The sequence below is a fragment of the Cyanistes caeruleus genome, chromosome 2 (genome assembly GCF_971803275.1).
Source record: "Cyanistes caeruleus chromosome 2, bCyaCae1.hap1.1, whole genome shotgun sequence".
Lineage (NCBI taxonomy): Eukaryota > Metazoa > Chordata > Aves > Passeriformes > Paridae > Cyanistes > Cyanistes caeruleus.
This window is the reverse complement of record NC_141702.1, coordinates 91,055,720-91,077,443: the sequence shown is the minus strand read 5'-3', so window position 1 is coordinate 91,077,443 and position 21,724 is coordinate 91,055,720. Positions and strand designations below refer to the sequence as shown.

Sequence of the window (21,724 nt, the reverse complement as noted above, 5' to 3'; positions counted from 1 at the left end):
GACCCAAACAGCGGCTGGGGAGGAACCAATGTGCCATCTGCAGGAAAGAAGGGCATTGGAAAAGGGAATGCCCACAGAAAGAGCTGGACCCACAAGAGGAAGAAGTCCAGAGGATAATAGAAATGGATTGTTAGGGATGTCAGGGGCTTCCATTATACCAGGGACCCACCACTCAAGAGCCCTTGATAACTTTTAAGGTGGGTCCGGATCGAGGGGAGGTGTGTTTTCTAGTAGACACAGGTGCCTCTCGATCCACCTTAAATTTTATACCTAAAGGAGGGAAATTGTCAAAAAGGTCATTAGTTATTCAAGGAGTAAGCGGAAAAGATGAGCGAGTGCATTTTATTCAACCGCTGTTAATAGATATGGGGGACAAGTTTGAAATGCATGAGTTCCTGTTTGTTCCTAATTGTGATTGTAATTTACTGGGGAGAGATTTGATGGCAAAAATGGGAATGCAAATCAGTATTATAAAAAATGACACTGAGTCCAGCACTGTAATATCTTTGTGTAAAATGTCTGAGAGAGCTTATGCTGAAATAGATCCGGAAGTGTGGGCAGCCCCGGGGAAATATGGAAAATTAGACATAGAGCCTCTCCAAATTACTTTGAAGCAACCAGGACAAGTTGTGTCAAAAAAAACAATACCCTCTTTCAAAGGAGGGAAGGAAGGGGTTACAGCCTATCATTGAGTCCCTGCTAAAGGCAGGTCTGTTGGAACCGTGCATGTCTCCTTATAACACCCCTATCCTGCCAGTTAAGAAACCAGATGGAACCTACAGAATGGTGCAAGATTTAAGAATAATAAATAAAATTGTCAACTCAAGGCATCCCACAGTTCCGGATCCCTATACAATCCTGAACCAGGTCCCCTCCTCACATCAGTACTATTCAGTACTGGATTTAAAAGATGCTTTCTGGGGGTGTCCGATTACAGAAGAGAGTAAACAGTATTTTGCCTTTGAGTGGGAACAAGAGGAAGGAGGTAAAATGGTAAAACAGCAATTGACCTGGACAGTCCTCCCACAGGGTTATACAGAGTCACCTGTTTTGTTTCGACAAGCTTTGCAAAAAATACTAAGAAAATTTACTCCACCCTCCGGAGTTAAGTTGTTGCAGTATGTGGATGATTTACTGTTATCAGGGGAACAGGAGGAGATGGTTGAAAGAGCTACTGTGAAACTGCTTAATTTTCTCGCTAAAAAAGGACTTAGAGTGTCTGAAAAGAAAGCACAGTTGGTAGAGAAACAGGTCAAATATTTGGGGCATATTTTAACTGGAGAGTTACGGTGTATTGATCCAGAAAGAATACAAGGAATTCTACAAGTACCATTACCCCAAACAAAAAAGGAATTACGACAGTTTTTAGGGTTGGTGGGATACTGCCGAGTGTGGATAGAAGACTTTTCTGTTGTGACCAAACCTTTATATGGCTTTTTAACACAAGACAGTCCTAATGTTGTGGTATGGACACCCGAAAGAGAACAAAGTTTTAAAAAATTAAAAGACAAATTGGTTAAGGCCCCAGTCCTAGCTCTTCCAGATATAGAAAAAGAATTTGAATTATATGTAGATGTTACACAGGGACATGCAAAAGGAATTTTGGTACAGGAGCATGGGGGAACACAAAGACCGGTTGCCTATTTTTCGAAACTGTTAGACCTGGTGGCCAGAGGCTGGCCCCATTGTCTGCAGAACTGCGCAGCCACAGCTCTGATGGTGGCTGAGGCCCGAAAGCTGACAAGGGGGGGTTATCTAATTGTTAAAGTTTCACACCAGATTAAAGCGTTGTTAACTGAGAGAGCCTCTAAGTGGATGACCAGCTCTCGGTTACTACAGTATGAATCCTGTCTATTAGAACAGGAGGATTTAGAATTTAAAAGCAAGGAAAGTTTTAACCCAGCCTCCTGTTTGAATGGCCCTGAGGAAGGGAGCCAAGGAAAATTCCATGATTGTATTCAAGTAATAGATCTACAAACTAGGGCAAGGAATGATCTGAGAGACATCCCGTGGCCTGAGGGGGAAAACGTGTTTATTGATGGGTCTTCAAAAGTGATAGAAGGAAGACGATTTACAAGATACTCTGTCGTGAGTGGAAAGCAATTAAAAGAAGGGAGGAGGTTACCGGCCACCTGGTCAGCTCAGACGGCCGAGCTGTATGCCCTCGTGAGAGCTTGTGAGTTATACCAAGACAAGACAGTAAATATTTTTACTGATTCTAAATATGCATATAGTGTGATACATGCATTTGGGAAACTGTGGGAAGAGAGAGGTTTATTAACCTGCAGAAGAAAAACGTTGGCTCATGAGAACTTAATCTCCCGCCTATTAGAGGTGGTGAATTTACCAAAAAAGGTAGCAATAATACACATCAAGGGACACCAGGCAGGGTGCTCGGAAGAGGCAGTAGGAAATAGACTGGCTGATGAAGAAGCTCGAAAAGCTGCATTGTTGCCAGAAATCTCTAAGTTACTTCCCTTGCTCCCAGTAACTGCCCCCTTGCCAGAGAAGCTGTCTTTTTCACCAGAAGAACTTGACATAGTTAAAAAGAGTGGGGCAGAAGAAAGAGGGGGTAATTAGTTTACAAGAGATGGTAAGCAGTGGATACCGAAAGCTTTAGCCTCCCAACTGCTAAAACAGCTCCACGAAGGGAGTCATTGGGGCTCCCGAGGAGTAGCAGAAGCCTTCCTCAAAATGTATGCTGCTGTGGGTCTTTTTGTTCTGGCAAAACGAGCTGTTGATGGTTGTTTGATTTGTGCTAAGACAAATAACAAAGTTACAAAGAAACTGGCGAGGGGCGGGAGGCCTTGGGCTGTACGTCCCTTCCAGAGGTGCCAAGTGGATTTTACTGAGATGCCCCGAGTGGGGAGGTTTAAATACCTTTTGGTAATAGTATGTCAATTAACAGGGTGGCCAGAAGCCTTCCCAGCTGTTTCAGCAACTACAGAGTCAGTTATTAAAGTATTTTTAGAACAAATAATCCCAAGATATAGGATGGTGGAAGCGATAGACTCAGATAGAGGAACTCATTTTACTGGAAAAGTTCTTAAAGGAGTAATGACTGCTTTAGGGATACAATGGAACCTCCACACTCCCTGGCATCCCCAAAGCTCAGGCCAGGTTGAAAGGATGAATAGAGAAATAAAAAAAACCATCTTTTGAAGCTAGTGAGAGAAACGAAAATGCCATGGCTGCGGCTCTTACCACTGGCTCTAGCAAGAATAAGGGCCAGACCCAGGGAAGATATTCAACTGTCTCCTTTTGAACTGATGTTTAGAATTCCTTATCCTTGTAATTCTCAGCCTGGGGCGGGGGTAGAGATAAGTGATGTATATCTAAAACAGTATGTGGCTCGGATACTGTCTCTTGTGAAATCTCTTCGACAGGAAGCTCAGCTGACACAGACCCTGCCTTTGGACTTTGCTGTGCATAATACCCAACCAGGAGACTGGGTCCTAGTTAAGGAGTGGAAAGAAGCACCCCTGGTGGCTAAGTGGCGTGGACCTTTCCAGGTGTTGCTGACCACAGAAACAGCCGTCAAGACAGCTGAACACGGGTGGACACATCACACTCGAGTCAAGGTCGCTAAAGCTCCAGAGGTTTGGACATCTCAGCTGGAGGAGAAGGATGAGAAGCCGCGACTGACACTCCGCAGGAGTGGACTAGAGCAGTAGCTGGTGCGTCGACATCGGGGGAAGCCCTGAGTGCCTACCCACAGACTGCCTGCTGAAATAGTCTGTATGGGCATCCCTACTCTCAAATCTCCAGACACTGGGAGCCAATCCATGCTGTCATTGCTTTCTTTATGATAAGCTGTTTTTGTGCTTTTCACTTGCCACAAGTGGTGTAGAAGACAACGTGAAATTGAAAATTAGAAATTAGGTTATAACACTATTAGAATGTTTCTCTTAATAATTTTACCTTTATATTTTCAGTTAAGTTGGGGTCTAAAGTGGGAAAATAATTTTTTTACTTTAAGAGAACAAGTAGCAAAGACCTTTAACCTTAGAAACTGCTGGGTCTGCGGAAGGCCAGGGGGATCTGAAAGCTGGCCATGGGTGGCCAGCCCAGTCGAGCCTAAATGGTGGGTTAGCACCCTGAGTGAAGTCCATAATGGAACTGGATTTTGGGACAAAGAAGGAAGTCCATGGCAGCTTCATTCTTCTGAAAGAGGCATTTATTGCTTAAACAGAACAGGAAGCACATATGTGGGAAAGAGCGTTTGTGACTGGACTTTATCTTTGGGTTTAGATTGTTGGACCCCCAACTGCCCTCCTTATGACTGTTCCAGATATAGAGGCAGATGGAATCAAACGCATGTTAAGCTCACTAATGGTAGCTGAGTAAGGTGTTCCTTCCATAATTACCAAAAAGATTTTGAAGGCTGTAAAGCAGTGGGGAAAGATAAGTTTTTTGACCCTTTATTTTTAAGCTGCCCCCGGGATAATTCCACAAGTAAGACACATGTTGTCCGAGACTATCAGTGGAAATGGCAACACCGAAATGGAACTAGAACCCTTTTTAACAGGTTCTGGTCCAGATCTAATAAAACAGATCTGGGATGTGATTGCAAGTGGAAACCTCATGTAAGAGCTTGGAAATGTAAATATTGTGATTCTTATGGCGAGGCAACTATTGTGGGTGGACCACTAGGCCCTGGAAGCAAGCTGTATTTTGACCCGCCAGTTGATGATGAAAATTGGAAAGGTCCCTTCGCTAATGGGACCTGGGCTCTAAAGGGGCATTACTGGATTTGTGGCCAAAATGCTTACCGCAGGCTACCCCCAAACTGGTCAGGAATATGTTATGTGGGGTATATTAGACCATTGTTCTTTCTACTACCACAAGTTCAAGGAAATCAGTTAAGAATCAAAGTATATGATGATCTAATTAGAGAGAAGCGGTCTATTGATACATCCCTGGTTGGAAAGAGCACCCAAAAGTGGGGAAAAGATGAATGGCCACCTGAACGAATCATACAACACTATGGACCAGCTACCTGGAACCCAAATGAATTAATATCAGGTGCCAGAGAACCCATTTATAATCTAAATCGGATAATTAAGTTGCAAGCTGTCTTTGAAATAATAGTCAACCAGACAGCTACAGCTCTTGACCTTCTTGCTGACCAGTCTACTCAGATGAGAAATGCAATATTTCAACATCAGATGGTATTAGACTATTTATTAGCAGAAGAAGGGGGTGTGTGTGGAAAATTGAATGACTCAAACTGCTGTTTGCAAATAGATGACAATGGAAAAGTGGTAAAACAAATAACAAAAGGAATAAGAAAGTTAGCCCATGTACCAGTCCAAACATGGAAAGGATGGGAATGGGACATGTTTTCATGGTTACCTGGTGGCCTATGAGTCAAACAAATGCTTTTTTTCCTCTCATGTGTTGTAGCAACCCTAATCTTTTTACCATGCATGATCCCTTGCTTAATACAACTTATTCAACATGTGATCAAAAGAATGCAGGTAGTAGCCGTGCCTACTGACCCAGAGATGGCTACAAAAGGGCAGAAAGTAATGCCACTGCAAATAATTGCAAAGCCAAAAAAAACACAAGAACAAGAAATTAGGTCAATGATAACTAAGGTTTGTAAAGACAATTATTAACAAAAATTAAAAGAGGAGGGATTGAGAGGAATGATGAGTTTGTCTTTACAAACAAGCTGTGGGTCAGTTGATAAGATGCAGCTATCAGTGAGAGACGACAGAAACAATGGGATGGATTCCAGTAGAAGATCAAAGAGGCACTGAAAGAACACTATGAATTCCATAAAAGTTAAGAAGGGATTATGCATTGGGGGTGGGGGGGGGAAGGTACCCCAGGTGTCAGGCGTTCCGGGAAGCCTGTACCTCTCAAGTACCTCAGCCTATGGGGAAAGAGAGAAGGGACAAGCGGCCGAGAATTAGGATAAAAAGGAGGCTGCGCCCTCCAAAAATTTGAGAGACCCCAGGGGAATGCCCCGTGGCCTCTCCCTTTATTCGAATAAAGAAAAAGGACTCCTCTGTCTCCTTTTTGGACATAAACCTCTGGTGTTCGTGGATTAATTTTCCTGACAGTACTGACATTCTCCAGAGCTTTGAATCTAAAACCAAGCTTCCCTGCTCTTTCTCACTTAACACCATCTCCATAAAAACTTCAATATATGTACAAATTTACATTCTTTTTTGACCTGAAAGTACTTGGAATGCTACTGAGCAGAGAGATGATGATCCTGGATCTATTCTTCTATTATCCTCTCTGGAGTAATGGTAGAAACTCTGAGTGTGAATGACATTAGGGAGTATTTCAGCACTATTACCTACAGGTAAGAGACAGCGTACTGCATGAATGGGCCAATCGTCCACTCTCTCATTCAGTTATTGAAGCCTATGCCTGCACTTAAACCACAAACAACTATTCAGCTGACTTCAAGGTTCAGCCTAGCACAATTCATTCCTTTCTCAGACCCACTTTATGTTTCCCATTTGTGCTCTCTTCCAGTATTGTCCAACCTATTCTGCTGCTCTTCTAACAACTGCTGTCTTGTGGCTATGGTTTCTTTTGTCTGGACTTGCAAGTGGACTGATGCACCCATTTTAATGCTGGGCCCAGTCCCTGAGAGCAGCATGCCACTGCACTAAGATTATTATTAACTTCCAATATAAGCTCCTAGTTATTTCAGCTATTTCTGCTAGCATTTAAGCTCACCTACAGTAAAGATCCTTAATAAGTGAAAATTGCCAGAAGCATACCATCTACTTGCTCTCCAAAAACCCCTAACAAATGCACAGATCAAGAGCAAGTCCCAGAACACTGACAAAGCTGGGTGTCCTACAGTCAGCCCCTTTATTTTGTCCAAGATAAAACCATTTGCAGAGTTCTACTAGGGAGTCCATCAGCGGTGTAGCAAATGTGTAATCCAGTCATGTCTGCATCACATTGTTGTCTGAGAAACAGAGCTGTTCAACATCACATTGAACACTGACTATTCCCTATTTCTAAGCAGTGTCAAGAGTGACAGTGCTTGTCACTGCAGCAACAATTTTAATTCTAGCCTAAAGAAATCAAACAGATTTGAAAAGTTTTTCTGCAATGTGAACAACACAAGACTTAAAATCTCCTTACTTGTGAATCATGTTTGGTGCTATCCAAGATGCAGCATTTAACTACCACAAAGTAGACTGCTCCACATCACTTGGTTCTGTGTGCCTGATGCATCTAAAGCACTCTACTCTTGCCTGCCCCAAAAATGTTACTGCATAGTGATATGGCCAGGGTAACAGTCAAATGCCCAGTAGGATGATACAGTGCAGAGCAGCCCTTCACACTTAAGAAGGTGAGAGCATCTGTAGGGTGTTTTGGAAGGTGACTTCTGTTCCACATCATCTGCCTTCAGGAGTTATTAATGCTTGTTACTGCAGGAGCCCTTAGCCAGTTGGAAAGACCCACTCTGAGGGAGACAACTCTGACATCAGCAGTGACAGTTGAGCTATTATCATGACACAGCGTTCCCCCACTGCCTTTCCTTGTTGGCAGATAAGGTTTAGTCATTGTTCCATACTATGACTCCACTCTGCATGGGGTAACTTGACAATTCTTGGCAGATTAGGCAGAAGATTCCTCAAGGTATATCCTGACTACAGTAATTTCATTTGATGCAAACATTTGAAACAGAAATGCAGTACAGAAACTGCTGATTGTTCCCATACACCTTAGCTCAATCATTTGCTCTTTTGAATGATGCAACAAATTTTACGTCCTCTCTTTGAACCCAAAATGAATTCCAGGGACTGGCTTTAATACCCAAGCTTCAGGTATCACAGGGCCTGAAATGACCACCAAGCTTCTTTATTTACAAATGCAGCATTAGGATCAAAGTTTTTGGAAGCAGCACAGAAGTCCCACGAATACCTTCTACACTAAATGGTGCAGTCAAAACATGACTAGCAGCCCAGTCAGGTTTAAATTCCTATTTTCTCTCTCTGGTATGCACAAATGTCCTGCCTCCTTCTTCATGACTGTACATTTTATCACTTGTCCAAAATTACTGAGCAGCTGAGGAGATGCTAGTTTTCTGTAGTAATTTCAGTAATTCTCTGGTAGTGCAACAGGTTTCTCTCCATCTCTTGGCAAATTTTCTACAGAATGCTTAACAAAAGGCACTGGTAGCTGCTGCTCGTTTCCTTCACTAGTGAGTGTTCAAGACACGTGTGAATGTCCCAGATTTTGAGAAATGGTATGTGCTCTTTGAAGATTGTCCATACCGAAGAATTACCAGTCCACAAAGTTTCACATCCTGCTCCAGCAATGACAAACATCCAAAAGCCTCAGGAATGGAGGAGGCAATCCCAAATGCCCTGTACTAACATAAGGCTGCAAGAATATTTTTGACTTTTTAAATTCACTGTTGACAGAAAATAAAATAAACAAAACTGCAGAGTGTAGAACAAAACTTATTAATCCCTCTTGAGGATGTTCAGATGAAGAGAAATGATTAATTTGGTGATCTTTAGTCTCTACCACAAGTCCAGAACAGAGCTTGCTAAGCCAGGAGGCTCAGCAGAACTACTGCTGGCTTCTTAACTTCATTTCAAAGGGGACAAAACCAGCTCACTTTACCAATTTCTATCACCAGTTGAAGTGTTCCTAATCCCTCCTAATAAGTAAATACTGCAGGGGAGCCATCTTTGCAGTACACCTTCATTCTCCTCAGAAATGGAAGTGTAATAAAGGACTCCCCTGTTCCTCCTCACCAGGCTCCAACTTTCACAATGCTTTGTGTCACTGTTGAGAGGAATGATGAGTTTGTCTTTACAAACAAGCTGTGGGTCAGTTGATGAGATGTAGCTATCAGTGAGAGACGACAGAAACAATGGGATGGATTCCAGTAGAAGATCAAAGAGGCACTGAAAGAACACTATGAATTCCAAAAAGTTAAGAAGGGATTATGCATTGGGGGTGGGGGGGGGGGAAGGTACCCCAGGTATCAGGCGTTCCGGGAAGCCTGTACCTCTCAAGTACCTCAGCCTATGGGGAAAGAGAGAAGGGACAAGTGGCCAGGAATTAGGATAAAAAGGAGGCTGCGCCCTCCAAAAATTTGAGAGACCCCAGGGGAATGCCCCATGGCCTCTCCCTTTATTCAAATAAAGAAAAAGGACTCCTCTGTCTCCTTTTTGGGCATAAACCTCTGGTGTTCGTGGATTCATTTTCCTGACATATTTTTGGGGGCTCGGTCCAGGGTATTTCCACCGTCCGGGGCGGCGGGCAGCGAGGGGAGCTGAAGGTGCGCTTCACCCAGTTTTGGTGATCAGCTCCCCTCGGTGGCGGCCAGCACCGGGCGATCGATTGGGTTCCCGAGACTGTCCAGGAGACAGACGAGTGGCGGACTGGGGGGTCCGTGAAGAGTCCACAGGAAAGGACCACTGAAAACCTCACAGGTGAGTAAAATGGGATCTTCGGGGAGCAGGCCTGGGAGGGCACCCAGGGAGGGTAGCACAGGCAAACCTGGGAGGGCACCCATGGAGGGTAGCACAGGTCAAACAGAGCACCCATGGAGGGTTGCAAGGGTACAGCCGGGAAGGGGTCCTGGCAAAAGGGATGACGATCCCACAATACCCCCGGAGAGTCCCTTGGGGAGAATGCTGAGATCTTGGGACAGATTATGCATTCACCCAGAAGTCACTATGGAGATGATGGTAAAATATTGTTATTATGTATGGCCAGAGTATAAGTTGCCGAATGGACTTATATGGCCATCTTAAGGAACAGATAGAATTCATTTGTGCCGAATTCTGTGGAGGTATCTAGAGGAGAATTGGAAAGGATGGATTGAAAGGGAATGTGGATTGATATGGTCTAAACAAGCAACAGGAGAAATCTATGTGTTAAGAAAAAAAGGAGAAGAGGAAAAAGGGGGGGAAGAGGAAAACGGTGAAGACTGGGATGTTTTTCAGCACCTTCCCCCGTCTTGTCCTCCGGTGTTACCAGCTGACCCAGGGCCAGCTGCAGATGCCCTGTATCCTCACCTTCCAGGACAAAAGGATCAGGGAAATGCTGTTCCTACAGCTCCACCTGAAAATAACAATGGTGGGGGGGGGGGGGGAGCAGCATATCATATCACCCCCTAGGACTAGAAGAGGAACTCAATTTAGAGCATCAGAAGCCCCCTGGACCCAAGGGACAGGGGTCCATCAAATGCCACTCCGCCAAGTCCCTTTGGGAGGTCAAGGGGGAGGATTTGGGTTTGTAGTTATACCACTTACTACCCAGGATATAAGAGGATTAAAAAAAGAATTACCACCATACTTGGATGATCCCATAGGGGTGGGGGAAAAGATAGAAGAATATTTGGGAAATGCAGATTATACCTGGAAAGATTGGGATTTTCTTTTGGGGATTTTGTTTGGGCCATCAGAGAAACGAATGATTTTGCAAAAAGCTCGGCAGCTGTGGGAGGATGAACATCCACAGGCAGTCGGGGGGGCTGGACCTAATGTACCTACAGTAGATGATGCCATCCCACAGGTGGACCCCCAGTGGGATCCAAATAACCAGGCCAGCCTGGCTCACCTCCGTGATTACCGTGCTTATTCGATTAGGGCAATCAAATCAGCAGCTCCTAGAACTAACAACATAGCTAAGGCTATGTCGTTAGAACAGGAGAAACATGAAAGCCCCTCTCATTGGTTAGAGAGGATTAGGGATGCCTTGCGGAAGCATGGGGGGATGGACCCTGAAGGACCAGCCTTGGACACATTGTTGAAAGTACAATTTGTTACTAAGGCTTGGCCTGACATAAGGAGTACAAAAAGATCAAGAGTGGCAGAATAAGCCTCTAGAAGAATTGGTGAGAAAAACACAGCAAATATATGTAAGAAGGGATGAAGAAAAAGTAAGAGCTAAGGCAAAGATGATGGCAGAGTTTTTGCAGCCCCAAAAGAATAAACCACAAGGTCCAAGGGGTCCCCCGGGGCAGAGGGGACGGGGTCGGCCACAAGGAGGTGTCCAGGGCATTCCCCCCTCGACAGGGGAGAACCGACCCAAACAGCGGCTGGGGAGGAACCAATGTGCCATCTGCAGGAAAGAAGGGCATTGGAAAAGGGAATGCCCACAGAAAGAGCTGGACCCACAAGAGGAAGAAGTCCAGAAGATAATGGAAATGGATTGTTAGGGATGTCAGGGCCTTCCATTATACCAGGGACCCACCACTCAGGAGCCCTTGATAACTTTTAAGGTGGGTCCGGATCGAGAGGAGGTGTGTTTTCTAGTAGACACAGGTGCCTCTCGATCCACCTTAAATTTTATACCTAAAGGAGGGAAATTGTCAAAAAGGTCATTGGTTATTCAAGGAGTAAGTAGAAAAGATGAGCGAGTGCATTTTATTCAACCGCTGTTAATAGATATGGGGGACAAGTTTGAAATGCATGAGTTCCTGTTTGTTCCTAATTGTGATTGTAATTTACTGGGGAGAGATTTGATGGCAAAAATGGGAATGCAAATCAGTATTATAAAAAATGACACTGAGTCCAGCACTGTAATATCTTTGTGTAAAATGTCTGAGAGAGCTTATGCTGAAATAGATCCGGAAGTGTGGGCAGCCCCGGGGAAATATGGAAAATTAGACATAGAGCCTCTCCAAATTACTTTGAAGCAACCAGGACAAGTTGTGTCAAAAAAAACAATACCCTCTTTCAAGGGAGGGAAGGAAGGGGTTACAGCCTATCATTGAGTCCCTGCTAAAGGCAGGTCTGTTGGAACCGTGCATGTCTCCTTATAACACCCCTATCCTGCCAGTTGAAACCAGATGAAACCTACAGAATGGTGCAAGATTTAAGAATAATAAATAAAATTGTCAAATCAAGGCATCCCACAGTTCCGGATCCCTATACAATCCTGAACCAGGTCCCCTCCTCACATCAGTACTATTCAGTACTGGATTTAAAAGACGCTTTCTGGGGGTGTCCAATTACAGAAGAGAGTAAACAGTATTTTGCCTTTGAGTGGGAACAAGAGGAAGGAGGTAAAACGGTAAAACAGCAATTGACCTGGACAGTCCTCCCACAGGGTTATACAGAGTCACCTGTTTTGTTTGGACAAGCTTTGCAAAAAATACTAAGAGAATTTACTCCACCCTCCGGGGTTAAGTTGTTGCAGTATGTGGATGATTTACTGTTATCAGGGGAACAGGAGGAGATGGTTGAAAGAGCTACTGTGAAACTGCTTAATTTTCTTGCTAAAAAAGGACTTAGAGTGTCTGAAAAGAAAGCACAGTTGGTAGAGAAACAGGTCAAATATTTGGGGCATATTTTAACTGGAGGGTTACGGTGTATTGATCCAGAAAGAATACAAGGAATTCTACAAGTACCATTACCCCAAACAAAAAGGGAATTACGACAGTTTTTAGGGTTGGTGGGATACTGCCGAGTGTGGATAGAAGACTTTTCTGTTGTGACCAAACCTTTATATGGCTTTTTAACACAAGACAGTCCTAATGTTGTGGTATGGACACCCGAAGGAGAACAAAGTTTTAAAAAATTAAAAGACAAATTGGTTAAGGCCCCAGTCCTAGCTCTTCCAGATATAGAAAAAGAATTTGAATTATATGTAGATGTTACACAGGGACATGCAAAAGGAATTTTAGTTCAGGAGCATGGGAGAACACAGAGACTTGCTGCCTATTTTTCTAAAATGTTAGACCCAGTAGCCAGAATCTGGCCCCATTGTCTGCAGAACTGCGCAGCCACAGCTCTGATGGTGGCTGAGGCCCGAAAGCTGACAAGGGGGGGTTATCTGATTGTTAAAGTTTCACACCAGATTAAAGCGTTGTTAACTGAGAGAGCCTCTAAGTAGATGACCAGCTCTCAGTTGCTAAGATATGAATCTTGTCTATTAGAACAAGAAAATCTATAATTTAAAAGCAAGGAAAGTTTTAACCCAGCCTCCTGTTTGAATGGCCCTGAAGAAGGGAGCCAAGGAAAATTCCATGATTGTATTCAAGTAATAGATCTACAAACTAGGGCAAAGAATGATCTGAGAGACATCCCATGGCCTGAGGGGGAAAACATGTTTATTGATGGGTCTTCAAAGGTGATAGAAGGAAGACGATTTACAGGATACTCTGTCGTGAATGGAAAGCAATTAAAGGAAGGGGGGAGGTTACCAGCCACCTGGTCAGCTCAGACGGCCGAGCTGTATGCCCTCGTGAGAGCTTGTGAGTTATACCAAGACAAGACAGTAAATATTTTTACTGATTCTAAATATGCATATGGTGTGATACACGCATTTGGGAAACTGTGGGAAGAGAGAGGTTTATTAACCTGCAGAGGAAAAACGTTGGCTCATGAGAACTTAATCTCCCGCCTATTGGAGGTGGTGAATTTACCAAAAAAGGTAGCAATAATACACATGAAGGGACACCAGGCAGGGTGCTCGGAAGAGGCAGTAGGAAATAGACTGGCTGATGAAGAAGCTCGGAAAGCTGCATTGTTGCCAGAAATCTCTAAGTTACTTCCCTTGCTCCCAGTAACTGCCCCCTTGCCAGAGAAGCTGTCTTTTCCACCAGAAGAACTTGACATAGTTAAAAAGAGTGGGGCAGAAGAAAGAGGGGGTAATTGGTTTACAAGAGATGGTAAGCAGCGGATACCGAAAGTTTTAGCCTCACAACTGCTAAAACAGCTCCACGAAGGGAGTCATTGGGGCTCCCGAGGGAGAGCAGAAGCCTTCCTCAAAATGTACGCTGCTGTGGGTCTTTTTGTTCTGGCAAAACGAGCTGTTGATGGTTGTTTGATTTGTGCTAAGACAAATAACAAAGTTACAAAGAAACTGGCCAGGGGCGGGAGGCCTTGGGCTGTAAGTCCCTTCCAGAGGTGCCAAGTGGATTTTACTGAGATGCCCCGAGTGGGGAGATTTAAATACCTTTTGGTAATAGTATGTCAATTAACAGGGTGGCCAGAAGCCTTCCCAGCTGTTTCAGCAACTACAGGGTCAGTTATTAAAGTATTTTTAGAACAAATAATCCCAAGATATGGGATGGTGGAAGCGATAGACTCAGATAGAGGAACTCATTTTACTGGAAAAGTTCTTAAAGGAGTAATGACTGCTTTAGGGATACAATGGAACCTCCACACTCCCTGGCATCCCCAAAGCTCAGGCCGGGTTGAACGGATGAATGGAGAAATAAAAAAACATCTTCTGAAGCTAGTGATAGAAACGAAAATGCCATGGCTGCGGCTCTTACCACTGGCTTTAGCAAGAATCAGGGCCAGACCCAGGGAAGATATTCAACTGTCTCCTTTTGAATTGATGTTTAGAATTCCTTATCCTTGTAATTCTCAGCCTGGGGCGGGGGTAGAGATAAGTGATGTATATCTAAAACAGTATGTGGCTCAGATACTGTCTCTTGTGAAATCTCTTCAACAGGAAGCTCAGCTGACACAGACCCTGCCTTTGGACTTTGCTGTGCATAATATCCAACCAGGAGACTGGGTCCTAGTTAAGGAGTGGAAAGAAGCACCCCTGGTGGCTAAGTGGCGTGGACCTTTCCAGGTGTTGCTGACCACAGAAACAGCCGTCAAGAGAGCTGAACACGGGTGGACACATCACACTCGAGTCAAGGTCGCTAAAGCTCCAGAGGATTGGACATCTCAGCTGGAGGAGAAGGATGGGAAGCCACGACTGACACTCCGCAGGAGTGGACTGGAGCAGTAGCTGGTGCGTCGACCTTGGGGGAAGCCCTGAGTGCCTACCCACAGACTGCCTGCTGAAATAGTCTGGGCATCCCTACTCTCAAATCTCCAGCCACTGGGGGCCAATCCATGCTGTCATTGCTTTCTTTATGATAAGCTGTTTTTGTGCTTTTCACTTGCCACAGGTGGTGTAGAAGACAACGTGAAATTGAAAATTAGAAATTAGGTTATAACACTATTAGAATGTTTCTCTTAATAATTTTACCTTTATATTTTCAGTTAAGTTGGGGTCTAAAGTGGGAAAATAATTTTTTTACTTTAGGAGAACAAGTAGCAAAGACCTTTAACCTTAGAAACTGCTGGGTCTGCGGAGGGCCAGGGGGATCTGAAAGCTGGCCATGGGTGGCCAGCCCAGTCGAGCCTAAATGGTGGGTTAGCACCCTGAGTGAAGTCCATAATGGAACTGGATTTTGGGACAAAGAAGGAAGTCCATGGCAGCTTCATTCTTCTGAAAGAGGCATTTATTGCTTAAACAGAACAGGAAGCACATATGTGGGAAAGAGCGTTTGTGACTGGACTTTATCTTTGGGTTTAGATTGTTGGACCCCCAACTGCCCTCCTTATGACTGTTCCAGATATAGAGGCAGATGGAATCAAACGCATGTTAAGCTCACTAATGGTAGCTGGGTAAGGTGTTCCTTCCATAATTACCAAAAAGATTTTGAAAGCTGTAAAGCAGTGGGGAAGGATAAGTTTTTTGACCCTTTATTTTTAAGCTGCCCCCGGGATAATTCCACAAGTCAGACACATGTTGTCCGAGACTATCAGTGGAAATGGCAACACCGGAATGGAACTAGAACCCTTTTTAACAGGTTCTGGTCCAGATCTAATAAAACAGATCTGGGATGTGATTGCAAGTGGAAACCTCATGTAGGAGCTTGGAAATGTAAATATTGTGATTCTTATGGCGAGGCAACTATTGTGGGTGGACCACTAGGCCCTGGAAGCAAGCTGTATTTTGACCCACCAGTTGATGATGAAAATTGGAAAGGTCCCTTCGCTAATGGGACCTGGGCTCTAAAGGGGCATTACTGGATTTGTGGCCAAAATGCTTACCGCAGGCTACCTCCAAACTGGTCAGGAATATGTTATGTGGGGTATATTAGACTATTGTTCTTTCTGCTACCACAAGTTCAAGGAAATCAGTTAGGAATCAAAGTATATGATGATCTAATTAGAGAGAAGCGGTCCATTGATACATCCCTGGTTAGAAGGAGCACCCAAAAGTAGAGAAAAGATGAATGGCCACCTAAACGGATCATACAACACTATGGACCAGCTACCTGGAACCCAAATGAATTAATATCAGGTGCCAGAGAACCCATTTATAATCTAAATCGGATAATTAAGTTGCAAGCTGTCTTTGAAATAATAATCAACCAGACAGCTACAGCTCTTGACCTTCTCGCTGACCAGTATACTCAGATGAGAAATGCAATATTTCAACATCGGATGGTATTAGACTATTTATTAGCAGAAAAAGGGGGGGTGTGTGGAAAATTGAATGACTCAAACTGCTGTTTGCAAATAGATGACAATAGAAAAGTGGTAAAACAAATAACAAAAAGAATAAGAAAGTTAGCCCATGTACCGGTCCAAACATGGAAAAGATGGGAATAGGACATGTTTTCATGGTTACCTGGTGGCCTATGGGTCAAACAAATGCTTTTTTTCCTCTCATGTGTTGTAGCAACTCTAATCTTTTTACCATGCATGATCCCTTGCTTAATACAACTCATTCAACATGTGATCAAAAGAATGCAAGTAGTAGCCCTGCCTACTGATCCAGAGATGGCTACAAAAGGGCAGAAAGTAATGCCACTGCAAGTAATTGCAAAGCCAAAAAAGACCCAAGAACAAGAAATTAGGTCAATGATAACTAAGGTTTGTAAAGACAATTATTAACAAAAATTAAAAGAGGAGGGATTGAGAGGAATGATGAGCTTGTCTTTACAAACAAGCTGTGGGTCAGTTGATAAGATGTAGCTATCAGTGAGAGACGACAGAAACAATGGGATGGATTCCAGTAGAAGATCAAAGAGGCACTGAAAGAACACTATGAATTCCAAAAAGTTAAGAAGGGATTATGCATTGGGGGTGGGGAGGGGGAAGGTACCCCAGGTGTCAGGCATTCCGGGAAGCCTGTACCTCTCAAGTACCTCAGCCTATGGGGAAAGGGAGAAGGGACAAGCGGCCGGGAATTAGGATAAAAAGGAGGCTGCGCCCTCCAAAAATTTGAGAGACCCCAGGGGAATGCCCCATGGCCTCTCCCTTTATTCGAATAAAGAAAAAGGACTCCTCTGTCTCCTTTTTGGACATAAACCTCTGGTGTTCGTGGATTAATTTTCCTGACACTGTAAAGAGACACAAAAATTAGCAGTATTTATGGAGCTCAAGAACTCAAGCAGTGAATGGGGAACAAGTTCTAAACTTCAAATTCTAAAATTTGAAAGCACTTAAAAAAGAAAGAAAAATATCAGAATTGGTTCAACAACCAGTGTTGCATTACAGAACAGTATCTGATCCAGCTATTCTGGCAATATCAATAAAGATGTCTCCCCCACCTGATTAACAGCTTTAATACCAGGGGCTTAGGACTGCTAAAAGCTTTGAGAAGGAAAAACACTGAAGTGCCCATGCACAGGCTGTGCAAACACAAGCTGTGCTGGGTGAGCAGGGGGGCAGCAGGGGAGGGCCTGGCTGTACCCTTTGCTGCTGCCAGGATCCGGCTCCATGGCTGCTGACCAGCACATTGGGAGACTCCAGCCCACTGGCCCCAATGAAACTTTCTCGTGGAACAAAGCCCATCTCCTCTAACACAGCTTTTTCCCAGGAACTGGCCCATATGGAATAAAATAAATAAATCACAAGTGTTTTGCAAAGGGAAAAAAAAAGTTCCTGCTGTACATAACTCAGGGGAGCAGATGTTTTTCCATTAGCTCACTGTTCTCTGCTGCACTGGCTCTCTGCATTTCTATTTTGTAGCATGTTCAGTACAAACAATTTTTCCTAGGTTAAACTTCAGCATGTTACTGAGACAGCAGGAAGCCCACTCCAGCCCCACTGTGAGTAGACAGAATAGTATCCTCATCATTTTTCTCTAAATGCTCCTTTAAATTAACCTCAAGGTCTACCTGGTGAGGTTCACAGGCTAAGCTTAGCAAACATTTAGCCAAACTTAGGTCAAATTACCAGACCTACTTTGCTGTGAGTGGCCATATTTAGTAAAGTATTGGGTTACTCAGGAAGCTAAATTGTCAGATATAAACTATTAGTAAAGACAAAGTGGACCTTGTAGTAAAAAGTAAAGATTAAAATAATACAGTAACAGGAGCTAGAACACTAGAACTCTTATTAAAACTGGCTTGTAATATTCTAAAATGCTCTGTATAAATAGAGCATATGGTTATCACTGCCTGGAAATATAATCACACATACTTCTGATGTGCTTTGCTCTCTGGGTCAAAATGATCTTATAAAAATGTCAAATGAAGGTAAATTTTGGTCATAAATCTGAACAATTTCAAGTATATTTTCTTTAGCCAAACAGCATGACTCTATTTTCTAAACAAAAAGGAGGAGTACTGGCATGACCGTTAGAAGAATTAGCACTAGTAATCTCTAGGATTCCCCTTGCAGCTCTTCCTGCAGGAAGAGGGAGGAGTTAACAAGCTTTACCAGTGACACCGAAGTTTCTGCCTCTTCTCAAACTTCAATTCAAGCTCTCAGCCACGTAAAGTAGAACAAAGAGAAGACATGAGCATAAGGATTACATAATGACTACTGCTCCTGGAGCTGCACCACCACAGCATGTGCACTGGTGCACTGCTCCTAAGCACTCCCTGAAATGAGCTCTTTCTCAGACATGGGGCCAAGAATAATGTTTAGGCTCATAAATGTTAAAGTGTTCCAAGATGACTCTTTTTAAGCAGCCATTGTGAGGACTAGGAGAGCTATTGTTAAAGCGACCAGACAAGCTGTGTTAACAATCTTTGCTGCAGAACACTTGGAAATAAAATATGCCTGTTAGTATTCCAAGCATGCCTGCTGCAGGGGATGTCCCTAGTCTTTGAGGACAGCACACTGCTTTTCCAAAGCTGTGACTACCTGCGCAGAAAACAGGAAAATATGGAAGCTCACTACGGAAATGTGTCGAGTTCTGTGCTGTGGATGACTGTACTCCTAGGTGGTCCTGTAAGAGACAGCTGGACATGAGATTAACAGTGAGAATTCACAGTTTTATTTTTATGCTTGAAAGAGAAAAGGACTCTTTCTGGAGACCACAGATCCATCAAGCAGCTCTTTGTTTACAGGAGGCTACAAAAATTAGCTTGCCAAAGATCACTAGGCATTGCTGCAGGGAAAGACAAGGTACAGCATCTGTTTACAGTGCAACACATTTTGATTTAGTAGCTGCACATCCAAAGATGATACTTTATTGTCTTCCCTACAAAACTATGCTGGTCACAAATCCAGAAAAGTTACAGAGAAAACCACTAAGTGTCCACTTTCTTATGTGTGAAATAAGTACCTTTATCATAGTACAAAATGGATTAACTATTTGCACAGGGTTCACAGTGTCAGGAAGATTAATCCACAAACACCAGAGGTTTATGTCCTAAAAGGAGACAGAGGTGTCCTTTTACTTTATTTGAATAAAGGGAGAGGCCATGGGGCATTTCCCTGGGGTCTCTCAAATTCATGGAGAATGCAGCCTCCTTTTTATCCTAATTTCCTGACAGAATTTCCCTACCTCTTTCCCTATTGGCTGAGGCACTTGAGAGGTACAGACTTTCCAGAATGCCTGATACCTAAGATTCCACTCTAATGTATAAACCTCCCTTTTAATTTTTATCTCTTATGGAATGGGGGTTTTCCCCATTGTTTCTTTCATCTTTTAATATCCAGCTTCATTTATCAGCAAACCTACAGTTTGTTTGTAAAGGCAAATGTCTTTTTTTTCCATGCATCAATCAGTGGAAACCTTCCCATTGTTTCTTTTATATCTCAGTGCTAGTTTTATCTACAAGCAGACCCACAGCTTGATTGTAAAGTCAAATCTGTCATTCCTCTCAACAGCCTTCCCTTCAGCCACTGTTAAAGGAACATACATATTCTCCTAAGCTAATTGTGAAACCCGTTGGAGAACAAGGGGTCTCTAGCTTGGAGGGACTGAGGACACTTCTGTACAAGGCAGGAACTCCTACTGCAGCAGCAACTGGAGGATGATACAGGAAGGATTCCCCCATGTAAGCATCACTGGATCGCTACCACCCCCTAACAGTCCCTTTTGCAAGTATATGTGCTGGCTTTGTGGCCTGGCCTGGCTGCTGGAGGGCTGTAAGAGCAGCCCCAGATAGCTGTGGGATAGCTAGTTTTGTGTGCCTCTTTCCAATCCCATTGCACCAAGTTCTAACTGAACCAGCTGGTTGGCACCATTAACTTTCATGCCCTGGGATATGAGGAGACATTGCAACTGTAATGGCTCTAATGTAACACAGACACAACTGCAACCTGGCATGCTCTATCCATACCTCAACTGTGCACAGAGACACAGCCAGCTGTGTCCTGAGGGTGTCTGAGAAGGACGGATGCTTTGTTATAAATTTACTGTAGTATGAAGCTAGGAAATTGTAATAACTTTATCCAAGGATTTATGAATCAAGCTAAAAAGGTCAACGTGTTAATGACAACAAAAACAACAACATATGAGTAATTTCCCAAAGGAGGAATAACATTTTTTCCCTTTGGAGATAGGACACTGTATGAAAAAGTTAGGCAACTTGGAGTCACAAGATGAGTCACTGATTGAAAAATGACAAGTCCAAGCTAAAACTGATAAAAGTCTACAGCATACTGATGCAGACCTTCCATGGATATCAAACGACTCCATATGTATGGAGAATGTTACACTAATTGCCTGTTGCTTTCCGCAGCCATTAATTCTGGGGTGAATTGTAATGCAAAACCACCTGACTACCTCAACTTCCTCTAAGCATGGATTTCTGTTTCATTTGTTGTCTGTGAAATATCTCTGTTTTGGAAGCTACTTCTTACAAGTATACTTGTTCCTCCTTTCCCCTCCTTTCAGGTGGGAAAGATCCTAGTAGTGAAGATTAGTGACACCCTTTGGATTATTCCATTCACTAAGATCAGCATAAGATCAACCCACTTCCAAGAAGTCTTCTAATTATTCAAGAACTGTGCCCTTCTCCACAGAGAGTAAAGACTACCCCATAATACCTGCATCTCTCCTCATCCCTCAGGACACCAGAATGCAGCAGCTTCCACACTACTGTGAGAAGAGACTGGCCAGTATCTCAGAAGGAGCTCATAAAGCTGCATCCATAATAACTGACTTCAGTAATGAAATTACAAAGCAGTCACAGTACATGTTTTCAAATCCTGAATTGAGTCCAGCTAAAAGTAAGCATGAAGCAAAATGAAGGCTTAAAAAGTGGCAAGAAAGAAAAGTTACAGCTTATAAAAATAAATTCTAAGAGAATTAATTAACACCTTTCAGAAAGGCACTCTATTCATACTGAAAAGCAATCATAGCAATTCACAGTAAGCACTAGGTCTTTACTGCTTTTGTCTTTTCAGACAGCAGCAAAACTGTAAACTGCCTAGAGAGCTATCTGCAGGATGATGGACAACAGACACCTGACTTCTCATCATAATAAACTCCATTTATTTTGCTCCCCACCAGCCTTCTCTGAAGCCTTAAATCAGGAGTATAAACTGAATAAAGCAAAATATTTCTGGTGATTTTGAAGCCCACAGCACATCACTGAAATTTACATCCACACAAGTCATTAAGGTGAATACATGTGAACTTAAAGGATGACGCATTCTATAAGGTGACTTCTTTTGTTAATATTAATCAAATTGTAGCAAAAACAATCTCATATATTTTATTTTAGAACTAAAGTCTAATTGTTAGGCAATTACCCACAAAAACAGCTATGAAAATCTTCGCTGAGAAG

The 21,724-nt window shown here is 43.2% G+C and overlaps 1 protein-coding gene across 15 annotated transcripts in view; it reads right to left on the bottom strand.

The window, feature by feature from the left end:
- TTC7A (tetratricopeptide repeat domain 7A) overlaps window positions 1-21,724 on the bottom strand; it is a 218,041-nt gene that overhangs the window by 49,657 nt on the left and 146,660 nt on the right. The gene's annotated exons all lie outside the window — the stretch shown is intronic.